The sequence below is a fragment of the Marmota flaviventris genome, chromosome 19 (genome assembly GCF_047511675.1).
Source record: "Marmota flaviventris isolate mMarFla1 chromosome 19, mMarFla1.hap1, whole genome shotgun sequence".
Taxonomy (NCBI): domain Eukaryota; kingdom Metazoa; phylum Chordata; class Mammalia; order Rodentia; family Sciuridae; genus Marmota; species Marmota flaviventris.
Window position 1 is genome coordinate 21,590,803 of NC_092516.1, and position 20,083 is coordinate 21,610,885.

Below are 20,083 nucleotides of genomic sequence, written 5' to 3' on the forward strand. Positions count from 1 at the left end.
CCAATGTATGAGTGTAGCTTTCCCCCACATCTTTGCCAACACTTGTAGTTTTAATTGGCATTTCTCTAATTGCTAGAAATATTGAACTTTTTTAAAATATATTTGTTGACCGATCATATTCCCCCTTCTGTGAAGTGTCTTTTAGTTCCTTTACCCATTTATTGATTGGGTTAGTTGGTTTTTTTTTGTGTTAAGTTTTTTTGAGTTCTTTATACATCCTGGAGATTAATGCTGTATCTGAGGTGCAGGTGGCAAAGATTTTCTCCATTCTGTAGGCTCTCTGTTTACATTCCTGATTATTTCCTTTGCTGTGAAGAAGCTTTTTAATTTGATACCATCCCATTTATTGGTTCTTGATTTTACTTCTTGTGCTTTAGGAGTCTTGTTGAGGAATTTGATTCCCAAGCCAACATGATGGAGATTTGGCTCTACCTTTTCTTCCAGTAAGTGCAGGGTCTCTGGTCTAATGCCTAGGTCCTTGATCCACTTTGAGTTTTGTACCAATATCACCAATTTCATAGACATCCTGGAGGAGACACAAAGTCTTGTGAGTTGGATGAGTTGGTGGCAGGACGAAATCTAAAGCTTTGAGCAGTGTGGTTCCAGGGGAACTGCCCTCTTTGCGGTTGACTTCCCATCCCTTGAACCAAGGGATATTAACATTTGGCTCCAACATGTTCCAGCCAGAAATTGGCACAAATGCTACTATGTCAGGATTGTAGCCAATTTTCTTAAAGTAGGTGCTGACTTCCTTAACAATTTCCTTGTATCTCTTCCTACTATAGGGTGGCTCAGTGGAATCCAATTCGTTAACATCAACAGTTAGTTGTTTCACATCCAGTGTGTAAGACAAGAGGCCATACTCATGGGTCTGCCCATTCTCGGAGATACCAGTTTCAAAGTCACCAACACCAGCAGCAACAAACAGGACAACATAGTCAGCCTGTGATTATGTGCCTGTAATCATGTTTTTGGTAAAGTCTCTGCATCCTGGGCCATCAATGATAATCACATAATACTTATGGGTCTCAAATTTCCACAGGGAGATGTCAATGGTGACACCTTGCTCACGCTGAGCTTTCAGTGTATTTAAGACCCAGACATACTTAAAGGAGCCCATTCCCATCTCAGCAGCCTCCTTCTCAAAATTTTCAGTGGTTCTTTTGTTGATTCCACCACATTTGTGGATCAGATGGCCAGTGGACCTGCCAGAATCTACATGTCTGATGACAACGATGTTGATGTCTTTTCCTTTCCCATTTTGGCTTTGATTTAGCAGTGGGTTTTCATGACACCTGTATTCTGGCAGCAAACTCATCGCACAAAAGTCATTCTCAATAGTGTCCTTTGATACATAAAAGTTTTTAATTTTGATAAGGTCTAATTTATCTATCTTGTCTTTTATTGCTTGTGCTTTTTGAGTCCTACCCAAGAAATCATCACCAAATCCTGTGTCAAAGATTTTTCCCTATGTTTTCTTCAAGGAGTTTCATAGTTTTAACTCTTACATTTTTGATCAATTGGGTTAGTCATTGTATATAGTTTAAGAGTCCAGCTTAATTTTTTTTTAGTTATACATGACAGCAGAAAGTATTTTAACATATAATACATACATGGAATGTACATACATCAAAGCTTAATTTTTTTACATGTAAAATATTTTATTTTCCTAGCATCATTTGTTGAAAAGGTTGTTATTAGTCCACATTTATCCATTAAATGGTAATGGCATCCTTGTCAAATGTCAGTTGATGGTATGAGTTGGGGTTTATTTCTGGGTTCCCCTCTTTATTCCATGGGTCTATATGTCTGTCTTTATCCAATACTATGCATTTTTTTTTTAGAGAGAGATAGAGAGAGAGAATTTTAATATTTATTTTTCAGTTTTCAGCGGACACAACATCTTTGTTTGTATGTGGTGCTGAGGATCTAACCCGGGCGCACGCATGACAGGCGAGCGTGCTACTGCTTGAGTCACATCCCCAGCCCCATACCATGCATTTTTGATGACTGCTTCTTGTAGCAAGTTTTAAAGCCAGGAAATGTGAGTTCTATAACTTTATTCTTTTTTAGTGTAGTTGGACACAATACCTTTATTTCATTTATTAATTTTTATATGGTGCTGAGGATTGAACTCAGGGCTTGGCATGTGCTAGGTGAGTGCCCTATCGCTGAGCCACAACCCCAGCTCAACTCTAAGATCTTTTTGGCTATTTAGAATCTCTTAAGATTCCATGTGAGTTTTTGGATGGCCTTTTCTTTCTATAAAAAATACATTTGGGGGGCTGGGTTGTGGCTCAGTGGCAGAGCATTTGCCTAGCATATGTGAGGCACTGGATTAGATTCTCAGCACCACATATAAATAAATAAAATAAAGGTCCAACCAACAACTAAAAAAAAATTAAAAAACAAAAACAACAACAACAAAAACACCATTTGAATTTTAAGAGGGATTGTTTTGAATCTATGGACCACCCTTCACCCTTGTATTGTCACCTTAACAGTATTAAGTATTTTAATTAATAAACATTAAATATATATATTTTATGTTTGTTTAGGTCTCATTATATATATATATATATATATATATATATATATATATTTTTTTTTTTTTTTTTTTTTTTTTTTTTTTTTGAGATGGGTCTTGCTGTGTTGTTCACGCTGATCTAGAACTCCCGGACTCAAGAAATCCTCCTGCCTCAGCCTCCTGAGTAGCTGGGACTACAGGCGCATGCCACCTTTTTTTAAATAATTTTTGACGTATAAATCAATCCTTATTTAAATTTACTCTGAAGTATTTTATTCTCTTTTGGCTACTGTATTTGAAATTGTCTTTAAATTTCCTTTCTAGGTTGTTCACTGAAAGTGCATGGAGAAGTACAACTGATTTTTGTGTTTTAATTTTGTATCCTATATTTTTGTTCAATTCTTTTTTTTTTGTGATGGGAATTGAACCCAGGGATTGATCCATGCTAGGCAAGCACTGTCACTGAACTACATCCCCAGCACTTTTTAAAAATTTTTATTTTGAGAGTGTTGGCAAACCTATAATCCCGGTGACTGAGGAGGCTGAAGCAGGATAATTGCAAATTCAAGGTCCCCTGCACAATTCAGCAAGACCCTGTTTCAAATTTAAAAATTAAAAAAAGGCTGGGGAGGGACTGGGATTGTAGCTCAGTGGTAGAGTGCTTGCTTGCCTTGCAGTGAGGCACTGGGTTTGATCCTCAGCACAGCATATAAATAAATAAAGGTATTATGTCCATTTACAACTTAATAATAAAGGGGCTGGGGATGCAACTCAGTGGTAGAACACCTCTGGGTACAATTCCTTCTACTACAACTATTACAAAATCTTTTTTGAGCCAGAGTCTTACTAAATTGCCCCCCGGGGCTAGCCCTGAACTTGAAATCTTGCCTCCATTTCTCAAGTAGCTGGGATTAGCAGGTAAGCACCACAATGCCTGGTTTGAACTCACTTTTTAACACTAACAATTGTGTGTGTGTGTGTGTGTGTGTGTGTGTGAATTCTTTAGGGTTTTCTACATAAAAGATTTCATCTGCAAACTAATATTTTTCTTTCTTTCCAATTATGTGCCATTATTTTTTTTTCTTACCTAATTGCTTTAGCTGAAATTTCCAATAATAAGTCAAATAGAAATGATATAAGTAGAACTGGAATGTAGCTCAGTGGTAAAATGTTTGTCTTGCCCTGAGTTGATCCCCAGTAATGAAAAAGAAAAAAAAAAAAGTGACTAACATAGGTATCCTTGTTTTGTTCCTTAGAGGAAAGGCTTCCATTATTTCACCACTGAGCATGATGTTAACTGTGGGGTTTTCCTAGGTATGCTTTATCTACTTATTGTTGAGGATAAAATTCTTAGCATACTGTTTTTATCATGAAAACATGTTAAATTTTGTTGAACTTTTTTCAGCCTTGAGATGATCATGTTGTTTTTTCCTTCACTCTATTTAAAGTTAATTCTATTATACTTATATAAATATGAATTCCTTGTACTAATTATTCAATTTAACATACCTAATAATCTGTGTATTCCAAGAATTAATCTTTGTTATGATTATATAATTCTTTTAATTTGCTGCTAAGTTGGATTTGCTAGAGCTTTTGTTGAGAATTTTTGCATTTATACTCATGAGATATTTTCTTGATTTATAATTTTCTTGTCTTTGTTTGGAATTGTTATCAGGGTAGCGCTGGCCCCATAGAATAACTTAGAAAATATTCCCTTCTCTTCAAATTTTTGGAGGAGTTTGAGTAAAATTGGTAATAGTTCATTTAAATAATACATCAGTAAAACTATCTGATTCTGAATTTTTCCATTGTTGTAGGGATATTTTTTGATTATTGATACAACCTCTTTACTAGTTATTGGTTTCTTCAGATTTTTCAGTTTCTTCTTGAGTCAGTTTTGGTAGATGGTGTGTTTCTAGAAAAACTTCCACTTCATCTAAGTTATCCAATTTGTGAGAATGCAACCATTTGTGGTTTTCTTTTATGTTTTTATTCTGTAAAATCAGTAATAATGTTTTCTTTCATTTCTGATGATTTTTATGAGTTAGAAAACAGTTCCATGGGGCTGGGGATGTGGCTCAAGCGATAGCGCGCTCGCCTGGCATGCGTGCGGCCCGGGTTCGATCCTCAGCACCACATACAAACAAAGATGTTGTGTCCGCCAATAACTAAAAAAGAAATAAATATTAAAAAATTCTCTCTCTCTCCTCTCTCTTAAAAAAAAATAAATAAATACATTTAAAAAAAAAAAAAAAAAGAAAACAGTTCCAATTTTATTCATAAAATTATTAATCCAAATTGCAAAATAGATTTACATAGGCATAGGTCAATTACAAAACAGGAGGACAATGAAATGTTCCAGAAACATCCTGAAAAGTTCCAAGCAGCACATACTATGCAAAACATCCAGTTAAACCACAGTTGTGGGACAGGTAATATTCATTACTGCCTTTTCTCCATGAACTCTTCCCTATATTTGCTTTTCTTTTCCAACTTGCTGAGACTTGGCTCTGCATAAAAAAAAAAAAAAATCTTTATCAAAGTCTAGCCTGGTGATAACCACCTTGCTTGGGTAGATGCCCATGTGGACGGTTGTGCTGTTATAGCCTTCTCAGCTGCACCCACTCAGTGTAAATGACATATTTTTCCTTACACCTGGACTACCTTGCTGATTTGCTGATCTTTGCAGTGTCCTCGAACTACCTGGACCTTGTCGTCCTTGCAGATGGGCACCTGAAGGACTTGTAATTCCGCTGTAGCTCCTCAGAGAGCCTGAGAACCAGAACTTCCTGCACATGTGTTTTTATGGTTTTTAGTGGTCTGAGATCACTAAGAGGTTGAACTTCATGCAGACTGAGGGCACCTGCGGTGTCAGTCGTTTTTTTTTTTTTCCTTTCTGGCTTTAATATTTTGAGTCTTCTCCCCCCCCGCCCCCCCCCCCGCTTTTTTTAAGTTAATCTGGCTAAAATTTTGTCAATTTTGTTGATCTCATGAACCAGATTTTAGTTTTATTGTCTCTATTGTTTTTCTATGTTCTATTTATCTCCAATCTAATCTGTATTATTTTCTTCCATCTGATGAATTTGGATTTCATATACTCTAATTTCTTCCTGTGCATAGTTATTTTATTGATTTGAGATCTTCTTTTGTAATATATGCAGTTGTGGTTATAAACTGCTTTCACTATATCCTATAAGTTTTGGAATTTGTGTTTTCATTTTCATTCATTCAAAATAATTTTCTAATTTTCCTTGTAATTCTTTTTCTTTGACACATTAGCTGTTGAAGAGTATGTTGTTTAAGGTGGATGGAGTAGTGCCCACCTGTAATCTCAGCACTCCCAGCTACTGGGGAGGCTGAGGCAGGAGGATCACAAGTTTGAGGTCAGTATCAGCAAGTTAGCAAGAACCTGTCTCAAAATATAAAATTAAAAGGGGGCTGAGGATGTGGCTCAAGCGGTAGCGGGCTCGCCTGGCATGCGTTCTGCCGAGTTCGATCCTCAGCACCACATACAGACAAAGATGTTGTGTCCGCCAAAAAACTAAAAAATAAATATTAAAAATTCTCTCTCTCTCTCTTTAAAAAAAAAAAAAATTAAAAGGGCTGGGAATGTAGCTCAGTGGTAAGACTACCCCTGGCTTTAATCCCCAGTACAAAAAAATATTAAAAAATCTAAGACTATGTATTTCATATAAGAACTTGTCTGCTATGTACATAGCCTTAGTGAACACACACACACACACACACACACACAAAACTGTTTATAATCTGGTCTATCTTCTAATGTGATCATTTTGGTCTTAAACCTTTCCCTCCTCACTTCCTTCTCTCTGCCTTTAGTTCAGTGGCTCAGTATAGGCATATACAATGCTTGCAGATAGTTTAATAAGTTCATATTTAGAAATCATTTACGGAGAACAATCTTTCCCATGAATTTCAACACAAAATACAAATATGCTAAATTTACTAATTTGTCATACACTAACAATCTCTTTAATATCTAGAAAATAAATGTTGCAAAGTTGTCCATTATTTATGCTATATATGCAGCAAAACAGAAATGCACAAAGCCTACAGAAAAATGTTTGAAAATGCCCAAGTATGAATGCGCTCAGCCCTTTGCAATTGCTTCCCTCCTGTCACCTCCACATCAATGAACAAGTACAGGCAGTACACCACAGAGTGGTGTAATAATTCCATTTCCAAAAACCAATATCTCATGTGAATTTAGAAATAAAAGATATTTACAAAATGATGTTTTACTACCTCTACACTAGATAACACTAGATATTTCAAATAATGGCTCAATTGTCCACTATGTACTCAATAGTCTTGAATAAAGTGCACACATGTCACAATAGTTCTAATAAGAAAGTCCCTTCAAATTCTGGCCCTTCACAATTCAGTGGGCTATAATGCTCAATTCTCAGAAGATAGTCTTTTTTTTTTTTTAAGTTGTACATGAACACAATACGTTATTTTATTTTTTTAATATTTATTTTTTTAGTTTTCCGCAGACACAACATCTTTGTTTGTATGTGGTGCTGAGGATCGAACCTGGGCCGCTCGCATGCCAAGCCAGAGAGCTACCACTTGAGCCACATCCCCAGCCCCACCTTTCTTTATTTTTATGTGGTGTTGAGGATGGAGTCCAGTGCCTCACACATGCTAGGCAAGTGCTCTACCAATGAGCTACAATAACAGCCCTCAGAATACAATCTTTCTTAGGAAATTTATTTTATTTATTTTTTAGGTACTGGGGATATAACACATTTTACCACTGAGCTGCATCCCAATACTTTTGAGACCAAGTTACTTAGGGCCTCTAAATTGTTGAGGTTGGCCTTGAACTTGTGATCCTCCTGTTTCAGCCTCCCAAATCACTTCTAGAGGTGAACTAGCAAATCCATTTCAAAAAGTCACTTCCAATAGACAATTTCTGAATTTTTAAAACAAATGGAAGGCTGGGGATGTGGCTCAAGCGGTAGCGCGGTAGCGCGCTCCCCTGGCATGGGTGCGGCCCGGGTTAGATCCTCAGCACCACATACAAAGATTTTGTCTCTGCCGATAACTAAAATGTAAATAAAATATTTAAAAAATGGACATTTACCAGAATCGTTATTTACTATCTTGCTTCCAAGCTCTTTACAACTAGGAAGTCCAGATGTAGGGAAAAGTTTTCCTTCAAAAGGATAGGGAGGGGGACATGGTGGCGCATGCCTGTAATCCCAGCGGCCTGGGAGGCTGAGGCAGGAGGATCATGAGTTCAAACCCAGCCTCAGCAATTGTGAGGCTCTAAGCAACTCAGTGAGACCCTGTCTTTAAATAAAATACAAAAATAGGTCTGGGGATGTGGCTCAGTGGTCAAGTGGTCAAGTGCCCCTGAGTTCAATCCCTAACCCCCCCATCCCCGCCTCCGCAAAAAAAAAAAAAAAAAAAAAAAAAATAGGTACTGCCATACCCAGCTCCAGATTTTTTTTTTTCCTCATGATTTCATTTTGTATCACTCATCAATGCCAATCCCAAGGTCAAGAAAATTTACCCCTGTGTTTTCTTCTAAGGTTTTTTTGTGTTTTACTCTTTTATTTTTAGACCTTTTTTGTTGAACCATTTTCAGTTAATTGCTGTATATGGCGTGGGATATGGGTAAGCTCAGCTTGATTCTCTTGCATATGGGTAGCCAGTTGTTCCAGCACCTTTTCTTTCTACCTTGTTCAGTCTTAGAAACTTTAGAAGTTGAGACAGGAGGATTGCAAATTGGAGGCCATCCTGAGAGAGCTCTGTCTCAGAATAAAAAGTGCTGGACATGTAGCTCAGTAGTATGGTACCCCTTGGTTCAATCCCCAGTCCCCTTCCCCCCTAAAAAAAAAAAAAAAATCACTGAGCCCATCCCAAAGAAATGTTAATGAAGCAGCTTCCAGCAAACGTGGAGATGCTAATCCAAAAGTCCTTCCTGGGGCTGGGGATGTGGCTCAAGCGGTAGCCTGCTGGCCTGGCAGATGCGTTCCGCCCGATTGGATCCTCAGCACCACATACAAACAAAGATGTGGTGCCCTTCCTGCCCACATTACTGCGCACCTGTCCCCCACCCTTAGGGTCTTCCCACCTACATTCTATCACTGCAGGATAACAGAACAAAAGACAGGAATGCTGGCTGGAATATGGGAAAGCTGAAAGAAGAAGACCTCAGCCTTCCATGGATTCTACTTCTTGGGTCCCCTTCTTCCTTCTGGAAGAAGTCTTCTCTACTGTCCTTTAATGAAGTTTTACTTTCCACTCTAAATAAATAAATAGATAAATAAATAAATCACTGAATGATTTTGGCACCCTTGTCAAAAATCAATTCACTGTAGATATGGGATTTTACATCTGGACTCTCCATTCTATTCCATTGACCTTTATATCTGTTAAATTGCTAGTATTATACTATTTTGATTATTGTAGCTCTGCAGTTAAATTTTGAAATTGGCAAATGTGAATCTTCAACTTTTTTCTCCTTTTTGAAAATTGTTTTCACCATTTGGGGCCTTTGCAATTCCAACTGAATTTAAGAATTAATGTTTCCAATTCTACAATAAAAAGCCATTAGAATTTTAGAGGGATAGCATTGAATCTTTAAATTGCTTTGAGTATACTTGCTATTCTAATCATGTTTACATCATCCAGTCCACATGTGACCCCATTTACTTAGGTGTTCCTCAATTTCTTCCAGCAGTGTTTTGCAATTTTTTTTTTTTTTTTGTACCAGGGATTTCACCCAGGTGCTTAACCACAGAGCCACATCTCAGACATTTTTATATTTTATTTAGGAGATAGAGTCTTGCTAAGTTGCTTAGGCTGGCTTTGAAATCACAATCCTACTGCCTCAGCCTCCCCAGCTGCTGGAATTACAAGCATGTGCCACCAAGCCTGGCTGTTTTTAATGTCTGAGCCTTTCATTTCCTGGAGTAAATTTATTCCTAGGTATTTTATTATTTTTGATGCTATTGTAAATGGAATTGCTTTGTCAATTTTCTTTCCAGGTAGTTCATTGTTGATATGTAGAAACAGTTGATTTAAAAAAAAAAAAAATATATATATATATATATATATTTAGTTGTAGATAAATACAATACCTATATTTTATTTTTAATGTAGTGCTGAGGATCTAACCCAGTGCTTCATGCTAGGTAAGAGCTCTACCACTAAGCTACAACCCCCAGCCCAAATAATATATATATATATGGTGTAGATGGACACAATACATTTGTTTTTATGTGGTGCTGAGGATCTGGGGATCGAACCCAATGCCTCACATGTGCTAAGTAAGCACTCTACCACTGAGCCACAACCCCAGCCACACTATTGATTTTTGTGTTGATCTTGTACCTTGTAGCTTTGCCAGACTTGTTAACATTTTTGTGGAACTTTTGGCATTTTCTATATAAAGTTCGTGTTATCTATGAATAGGGATAGTTTTGTGTCTTATTTCTGTTGTGCTCGAATTTGGGACCCCCCAAAAGACCACCAGAGACCAAGATCAATGTAAGCAGCAAAGAGGTGTTTATTGCGAGCTAGCTCGGTCCTCTGTGCGCACACAGCAACTGGTGATGCTGAGAGGCCCCGAGCCCAGGGTTTGCAGCAGTTTTATACACTCTTTGGGGAAGGCAGGGACTTCACATATATCATAACATCTCTTAGCAAATTATCACACACCACGGGAAAATCATAAAACAAATCTAAAACATGATTAGCACATTCACTGGCGGGAACAAGTTGGGTAGGGGTGATTGGTTAGTACAAGAGGGGGATTTGTTTGAACTGATTGGTTTAAACCACGAGGGGAGTACATGCTGAACTACATGGTTTCCCAACATGTTATCAACCACCATAAACTACTGGGAGGGTCATCTGGCATCCCAGGTATTTCCCTGTCTCATGCTGATTGGTGGCTGCTAGGGGGTTGCTATGGGTCCTCACCTAGCCTGACTGAGTCAGGGACACCTGGCGCCACAGATCTCTCCTGTTATCTACAGACAAACAACTCAGCAGGGTGGGTATGTGCCTAGGAGTGCTCTGTGGGTCTTTCCAAGGACAAGGGTCACGCCCCCTTCCTTGGACAGGCTTTGCTCTGAGGTAGAGGCTGGTTTTTCAATTTCCTCATCTGGATGCCTTTTATTCATTTTCTTGGCTAAATGCTTTGGCTGAACCAATCTTCGTTATTTAATTTCTACATATTTGTGAATTTTCCAGTTTTCTTTCTACTATTGATTTCTAGCTTCATTCCATTGTGGTCAGATAAGATATTTAGTATGATTTCAATATTTCAAAATTCATTGAACATATCCATGTGCTCTTGAGAAAAATATTGCTGTTGTTGAGGGGGTGTTCTATATATGTCTGTTAGGTATAGTGGGTTTATAATGCCATTCAAGTCGTCTTCTTGAATTTTATTATTCTGTCTAGATGTTCTATTTATTATTGAAAGTGGGGGTGTTGAAATGCATCAAAAAAGACCTCAAGTAGGAGCAACTGGAGATGGAGGAAAAACACAGAGACAAAGAAAACAGACATTTTCAAGTAAAGTTGGGGCCAGGTGGGGTGCTGCACTCTGATTGAGGAACAGTGACCCAGAACTAGCTCTACAAGTTTATTATATAGGGCCTCACAATCAGGAAGTTAAACTATAGGGGCACTGTAAATTGTTCAAGGCTTATAAATTTTAAAGAGGCTTCTTTGTGCACTAAAACGTTACAGAGCTAGAAACATTTTTGCAGCTATCCTGCTACACCCAGGGGCTTCCAGGGTGTACTGGAAGGTTAGATAACTGTTAGCGTCAGAGCTGAGTGTGGAGGCTGTTAACATCTTTGCCTTTTGGTAAGGAGTGTTTTCCAGGCCTGGCTTTTTCTGATACCTTAAGAGCAGTGGATAACTGGGAGCTCATCCGATCTCCACATTGAAGTTTCCAACTACTACTATTTCTCCCTTCAATTCTGTCAGATATTCATATATTTTAGGAACTCTACTATTGTTTTATCTTCTTGAGTGATTTATAATCTCTCTCTCTCTCTCTCTCTGGTACTGGGGATTGAACAATGGATGCTCCACCACTGAATCACATCTCTAGTCCTCTTTAAGTTTTGAGAAAGTGTCTTGCTAAATTGCTGAAGATGACCTCAAACTTTCAATCCTCCTGCCTTAGCCCCCTGAGTCATTGGGATTGCAGGTGTGCAATACCACGACCTACCTTCTTTGTGTCTTGTAACTTTTTAAAAAAAATCTTAAAGTCTGGGCTGGGACTGTGGCTCAGGGGTAGAGCGCTCACCTAGCACGGGCAGGACCTGGGTTGGATCTTCAGCACCACATAAAAATAAAGGCATTGTGTTGTATCCATTTAGACCTAAAAAGAAAAAGAAAAAAAAAGAACAACAACAAAACAACAACACTTAAAGTTTTTGTTTGATGTTAATATAACCACCCCAGCTCTCTTTCAGTTACTAGTTGTTTGTAATATCTTTTTCTATCCCTTTAATTTCAACTCATTTGTATCTTTGCATCTAAAATTAGTTTCTTGTAGACAGTATGTAGTTGGATCATGTGTTTGTTTTACCTTGTTTGTGTTGGGGATGGAACCCGGGGCCTTGCACAAGCTAGGCAAATGCTCTGCCACGGAGCTACACCCCCAGACCACATTGTTCTTTTTAAAAAATATTTTTAGTTGTAGATGGACACAATACCTTTATTTCATTTATTTATTTGGTGCTGAGGATGGAACCCAGTGCCTCACACGTGCTAAGGCCAGTGCTCTACCCCTGAGCTACAACCGCAGGCCCACATTGCTTCTATAAAGTGACATCTTTTGGATATTTGGTGGATTTTCAGATATTCATATCCTTGATGACCAGAGCAGTTTTATGGGTGTTCTTAAGTGAACATGAAAACTTGAGCCTCCTGATTTGCATGATTTTGTGGTATTTTCTGAATTAGGAGAATAGCAAACCATTTTCAAAGATCACTTCAGATCATTTGCAGGAAGAGCTCTAGCTCTCTTTTATTTTATTTTATTTTTTTAGTTGTACACAGACACAATGACTTTATTTTATTTATTTATTTTTATGTGTGTTGAAGATCGAACCCAGTTCCTCACACGTCTTAGGCGAGCACTCTATCACTGAGCCACAATCCCAATCTATTCCATTCCTTTTTTAAGGCTGAAAAGTATTCTGTTGTACATATATGCCACATTTTGTTCATTAAGTCATCTCTCCATGGACATTAGAATTGTTTCCTTGTTATAGCTGTTGTGAACATGGGCCCTGTCTACATTTTTGGTACTAGAGATTGTGTGTACTTTGCCACTGAATTACACCCCAGGTGTTGCTGAATTGCTGAGGCTGGTCTTGAACTTTCAATTTTCCTGCCTCAACCTCTTTAGTTGTTGGATTACAGATGTAATGGTCAATTTGATTTGTCAATTTGATTGGATTAAGAGATGCCCATGATTAAGAGGTTTATGACTGTGTTGATGAGGGTGTGTTTATGAATGACTGGCATGTGGATTAGCCAATTGAAATGGAGATCCTCCCTAAGCATGGGCAGCACTGTCCAATATGATAATGGCTTGACTGGAATAAAAGAAGAAAAAGGAAGCAACAGTTACAAGCTCGATTCTTCTTGAACTGGTTCTGGATTGCTGCTGTGATGGTCTGAGGAAGCGGGACTCTTGCTTCTTCACTCTTCCAAAGCAGACTCCTCCAGTGATTCTCCAGAAGCCTTTGGTCTTGCACTAGGGTAGTACCATTGATTACTCTTGTTCTGGGGCTTTGGCCTCTTGCAGCTACTGGTTCTTCCAGCTCTCCAACCTGCAGACAGCCATTGTGGACTATCCAGCTTCTGGTCATAGCCAACCTAATAAATCCACTTTTTAAAAAATATTTTTGGGGGGACTGGGTTGTGGCTCGAAGGTAGAGCACTTGCCTAGCATGTGTGAGACATTGGGTTTGATTCTTAGCACCACATATGAATAAATAAAATAAAGGTCCATTGACAACTAAAAAATATTTATTTTTTTAGATTTTGATGGATCTTTATTTTATTCATTTACTGAGAGGCAAGTGCTGTGCCACTGAGCCACAAATCCAGCCTCATAAATCTCTTTTTTGTAATTATACTTCCTGATGATTCTCTTCCCCTAGAGAACCCTTATAAAAGACATGCCACTTCTCCTGGTAAATTCATTGTTCTTTTTCCCAATCTTCCCCCTCCTCCTTCTACTCCTCCTTCTCTTCTTTTCCTTCTTTTTTTTTTTTTTTTTTGTACCAGGGATTGAACTCAGGAACACTTAACCACTGAGCCACATCCCCAGACCTTTTTTTGTATCTTATTTAGAGACAAGGTTTCACTGAGTTGCTGAGGCTGGCTTTCAACTTTCCATCCTCCTGCCTCAGCCTCCCAAATTGCTGGGATTACAGGCGTGTGCCATTGCATCAGGCCCTCCTCTCTCTCTCTCTCTAGTACCAAGTATTGAGTCTAAGAATGCTTACCCACTGAATCACATCCCAATTCCTTTTTATTTTTTTATGTTGAGACAGAGCCTCACCAAATTGCCCAGGTTGGCCTGGAACTTGCAATCCTTCTGTCACTGGGATATAGGCATGTGCCACTGCACCCAGCCCCCCCCCCTTTTTTTTTTTTTTTTGCTAAATCATTCTCTTGCTAAGAATAGAAGAAACTCATGAGGACTATAGCAATGGCCCCAGGTGTGACTCCTTTGCCCCATCATGGCCATTTGGTCCCAAATTGGACAAATCAAGGACAGATTTGAGGAAAGTGAGGCAGCTGTATTGCTAGCTACCTAGAAATACCATTCTCAGAGAATAAAGCAGACATGAACAAAACATGTAGTTGCGAATTCTGAAGTTTTGCTTAAGGGCATGATTCCAGTTCCCTCTTGGCCCAGGTGTACTTCTTTCTTTCTTTTGATTATTTACATACTCCAGTATCCTTCCGATCCACCATTTTCTTGTCTTAAGCTAGTATTTTTGGAGTTATGTCCTTTGGAACCAAATCATCATGTTCACAGTATTCCACTTCAGAATTTCTCTTGTTCACTCTCCTGAACAAGAGAAATTCTGAAATGGAATACTGTGATCATCTTAGCTTAGATTCTCCCAGAAGCAGACCCTGGGCCAAGGAATAAAGTGCAAATTATTTATTGAAGAAATTTTCCTGGAAAAAAACAAAATGTAGGATAAACAAGAATGTGAAGCTGAGAGGAGTTCTGGATTATAAATGACACCTTAGAGTTTTGTCCCGACGGCAGGACACATCAACGGCAGGACACATCAACGAGGGCCGAGAACCTAGGTGGGGAGGAATGAAGGGACAAGAGACTTGAGGGATGACAGCAAGACAGGAGTTCTGATCAAGCTGCAAACTTTTATTGTTCACACAGGGGTATTTATATGCTGGGGATGGGGAAGCTCTCTAATCAGCAATTGCTGGATGTGGGTGGTAAAACTGCCATCTGCAGGATGTCTGATGATCCTGATAACCGCAGGATGTTTCAGGAAGATAGGTAGCTGCAGGATGTCTCCCAGGGGGCTGTTTCTTGTAAATGTCAGGCTATTCTTTGAAGGAGAATTTCCTTCTAGCCCCTGACAGAGTTTGTCCTACTTCAGGGCAAAAGAGCTGGATGATGATGATGATGATGATGATGATGATTTTGCACTGGGGATCAAACCCAGGGCCTTGTGCCTGCAAGGCAAGCACTCTACCAACTGGCTGTGTCCCCAGCCCAAAGTTGCTGGACTTTTGAACTCACACATCAGTCACTGAATATAGGTTCCCCTGGAAGAGGGCAGAGAATGGGTAAAGTGACTCCAGTGTCCAGCAGCAAGCATCTGAAGGCGGAACATACAGAATATGGGTTCACAGTGCTGGTAAAAGAAATTTGCGGAGAAGATGAAAAGACTTCCCATGTTTATGGATAAGTAGAATTAATATTCTTAAAATGGCCATAATACCAAAAGCAATATACAAATTCAATGTAACCCTCATCAGAATACCAATGACATTCTTCAGAGCACTTGCCTAGCATGTGTGAGGCACTGGGTTCAATTCTCAGCACTGCATATAAATAAATAAAGTCCATTGACAACCAAGAAAATATTTTAAAAAAAGAAGACAAGAAGAAAGTGTTGGGTGTTGGGGACTGTAGCTCAGTGCTGGAGCACTTGCCTAGCACAGGTGAGACTCTGGGTTCAATCCCTAGCCCCCTCCCACCAAATGTGTGTGTGTGTGTGTTTAAGTGCTAGGAGGCTGTCAGCTTTATTTCCCCTTTCTAGTTTTTACAATGCCTTCTAATGCTCTATATGCGGCATCCTGTCTATCAAATATGTGCTGGGTAGATAAGAGGTTCCTAAGAGTTTTTCTACCTCTGTACCAAAGGCCTCCCTGCCAATAATGGTCAGGCAACATAATGATGATCATAATAATGTTTAGCTTTATTGAGCACTTACTATATGCCAGGAAGTACTCTGAGTGCTTTATATTCATTATCTCATTTAATCTGAGAAGTTATACAGAGAGATACCATTATATTATGATTTCCATTTTATGGAGAAGAACCTAAGGTAATAAATGGGAAAGCTATAATCTAAATCTTTAGGCTATACGAGTCCAAAAACGAAGCTCTTGGCCTCACTCTCTGAAAGGTATAATTAATGGTGAAAGGGTTTGATTTCGTATATGTTAAATAAACAACAAAACCTATAAAATAAAATATCGATAATGCAAGAAAAGGGCTGGGGATATAGCTCAAGGTAGAGTGCTTGCTTAGCACATGGGATGCCTTGGTTCAATCCTCAGTACTGAAAAAAAATTAAAAAACATGAGAAACAATTTTATTAGAAATATCCTAACATATTTTCTGGACAAGTAATCAAAAAATAAATAAGGACATAGAAGATATGAACATATAAATTTCTTTTACTCTGAAAACAACCAGTATAACTCCTTTTCAAGTTTCATGGACAGTGACAAAATTCAAAAAATATTAAACTACATAGAATATTTCAGTTTTGAAAAGTAGAAGTCGTAGAAGCCATTCTCTGAGCAAAATGCAGCACAACCAACAATATATAAAACATGCCACTTAGAAATTTAAAAACATAAATAGTAAATTATCCTTAAGGAGTACATCAAGATTAAAAACAGACTGTTTGGAAAATAATTTGAGGTTGGAGTTGTGGTTCAGTGGTAGAGCACTTGCCTAGCATGTGTGAGGCACTGGGTTCAACTCTCAGCACCGCATATAAATAAATAAATAAAGGTCCATCAACAACTAAATGAAAATAATTTAAATAGCCAAAGTTATATGTAGAGGTAAATTAGCAGCATTAAATGCTTTTTAGTTTCAAAAAGAGAGAAAAATAAAATGAACGAATTATGCATGCAGATTGAGATTTTGTAAAATAAAGTAATAATTATTCCCTCCAAGTGAGAGAAAGGGAATATTTGACATAGAAAACAGAAAACCAAACCAAACAAAAACCCAAAAGCCTAAGAGCTGGTGGGACGTGCTTTGTGCCTGTGGATAGACAAGTACGTAGTAGTGTCTGTGTGAATTTGGTCTTCTGACATGGGGCTCTAGATTTTTCTACATTTGAATATCCTGTACCTCTATTGTGGCACTGTATATGTTGCTTGACAGTGAATTTTTCCACTTATGACTCTCTTGACAGGACAGAGACCATCTCTCCATGCTCATTGTATTCTTGGGACTTGGTGTGTGGTGTTGGACCCTTGATAAATGTTTGCTGAATAGAATCAATGGATGAGTTCAAGTATCGACTCCCAAGTCTCCCATGTTGTATTTAGTCCCCAGAGTTCCTTCTGTCTCCACTGCCTAGCCACATGCCCCAAGCCAATGTCATGAGGCCTGAAATGAATTATTCTTACAATAAGGGACAAACAATGAAATATCTGCCTAGTGGAATATTATGTAACCAATAATAATTGTGTTGGCAATGTGAATAAAATATGAAGATGTGGGGCTTTGCTTTTCTTCTTATTTCCACCTATTCACTGAATAATCAAATATTTCTTTTGTAAAATGGCAAATAGTCTTCTCTACCCTCAAGGCCCAGTTCAAATGCCACTCTCTTCTGGGGACTTACTTACCCTGATTTCTCCAATCAGAAAAAACAAAAACAAAAACAAAAAAACTTGCCTTTTCTGGGATTCCACAGCATCAGCCCCTCCCTCTGGTCTCTTAAAATTTCTGCTTTTGGTTATTTGTGTCTGCTAATGAGTCGACAGCACCCCCTAGCAGGATTGTAGCTTTCCTATGTACTACCACCTCTGATAAGAAGGTACACTGTGAAGTTCATCTGGACTTGGAAATCATCTCCCATGGTGAGGGGCTTGGGCAGGGTGGGGAGGGCACAAATGCACAGGTTTGAATGGGTGGTTGCCTGAATGACAGACCATGCTGAACTCACAGCATGCCAAAGCAAATGATCACAGAGTCCCCAGACAGACTTCAGCAACGCTCAAGGACCAGTCCATGTACGTACACTCACCTACATTGTACCTGGCTGGGAAAAGGTCCCTGAAGCAAGTTGAATGGCATTAGCCAAAATGAGGAAAGAAGAGGGTGTATGCTGTCACAATACCTGGGGCGGATAAATGCAGTGGAGACAGGTGTTTATTGTATTTGTGCCCAGATGAACAGGAGGACATTCCAGGCATAGGGACCCAACTTAGAAATCCCCAGTAGCTGGAGATAAGCATAGTTACTTTAGAGCCACAGCATTGGAGAGCCCTCCAATCATTTCACTTGGCTGTCAGAAAAATTTTTCTAAAGCCTCCCTGTCACTCACTCGTCTGCTTAGAACTCTTCAGTGGTTCCCCATAACACTTGAGAATAGGCCTGATATCCCAGGCTCATGTGTTCTGGTCTCCACAGATGTATCATCTCCTGCCATGCACCCAAACTGAACATTTCAGGAGTCCCGATCTGTCCCGTTTTGCTCCTCACTCCAATGCCTACAGTGCATTCTCAGTTGTCAAACTGAATCATGCTACTTCATTGAAATAGAAATGAAATCCAGGCTTCTAGTTTTAAAGGGTTCTCACTGGCCAAATCTGGGACAATTCTGGCACCAAAATCTTTCAGGTTAATAATTATAAGATCATTGGAAAATCATAGAAATCCAAGAGCCCCTACTAACAGTAAATATGTAAACAAGTAGGCAAAAGAATGTCAAATGTTGACTAATAAATGTGGAGTGAGTCCTTAGAGTTGAGGAGTTAGCATATTCTAACTATCATGATATTTATTCAGGAAAGGATTATCCATCAGTAGATGTTAAATCTATTTATAACCTCTGAGAATGGAGTGGGATGATCAGAAAGTATCTCCCCATGGATTGCTTATTAGTTGTAAGGGAAAAACAGTAATTCTAAATTGAGAAATCAGACAATGCCTTGACTGAGTGATCAAAATTTAAATCACCAAAGACACTGAGGACACAATATCACTTACACAGTCTTACGCCATGATTGCATTACTCATATATAATAATGAAGAAACAGAAAACAAACCAAAAGGAGAAACATTCTATTAAAATAAAGGGGAAGATTGCATTCTTCAATAGTGTCAACATCATAAATGACAAAGAAAGGCTACCTATTCTAGATTAAAAGATACTAAAGAGAAATAACAACTTAATGAAACACATCATTCCTAGACTGGATCCTGTATACTACAGGGGAAAATGCTATATAAAGGACATCATAGAAACAGTTTACAAGAGAGGTGGTTAGCTGCCGTGTTGCATCAATATTAAATTTAGTGAAGTGGGCAATTGCCTTATGGTAGGAAATATACGCTATATTTAGGGGTAAAAGAACATGATGTATGCAACATATTTTCAAATAGCTCAGAATAAAAGCCATTGTATAAGTGTTCAGGATAAAGAGCAAATGATAAAACAAATGGGGTAAATGTTAACAATAGCCTTTTGTTCTTGTCTTACAATATTCTGAAATTTTAAAATTGTTCCTCCCCCCCCCCAAAAAAAAAGTTAAACCCAAAATTCCAAGTTCTTTACCATATCCCCCCCTCCAGTATGTTCCTGTCACAGCCCCAGCTACACAGACTGAATTTCAGTTTTCCTAACATACCAAGGTCTTTCCCACCTCTAGACCTTTGTGTGCCTACTGTTTCCTTTATATAGAATTCTCTTCCTTCTATTTAGGTCTCAGGAATACAGTAATTGTCACTTATCAAAATGATCTTCTTTGTACCCCCCTCCCCCACATTTAGATTTATTGTATTCTTTCATAGCACCCTAAACTTTTCCTTCACAACACTTAACACAGTCTTATATAAGGATTTGTATTTGGGGAGGATGGTTTAATGTCAGTCTTCCCCAGTAGCTTGGAGGATCCCTGAAACTAGGGCTCCTGTTTTACTCATGAATGCATCCTCAGCATGGGCTACTGAATCTGGCACATCAGTGGGCACTCAGTAGACAGCTGATTAAATAATGAATTCTAATCTCCAAT

At 38.6% G+C, this 20,083-nt stretch overlaps 1 pseudogene; it reads right to left on the reverse strand.

The window, feature by feature from the left end:
* Nucleotides 1-463: 463 nt before the first annotated feature.
* LOC114103102 (elongation factor 1-alpha 1 pseudogene) lies at nt 464-1,318 on the reverse strand (annotated as a pseudogene).
* Between the last annotated feature and the right edge of the window lie 18,765 nt (nt 1,319-20,083).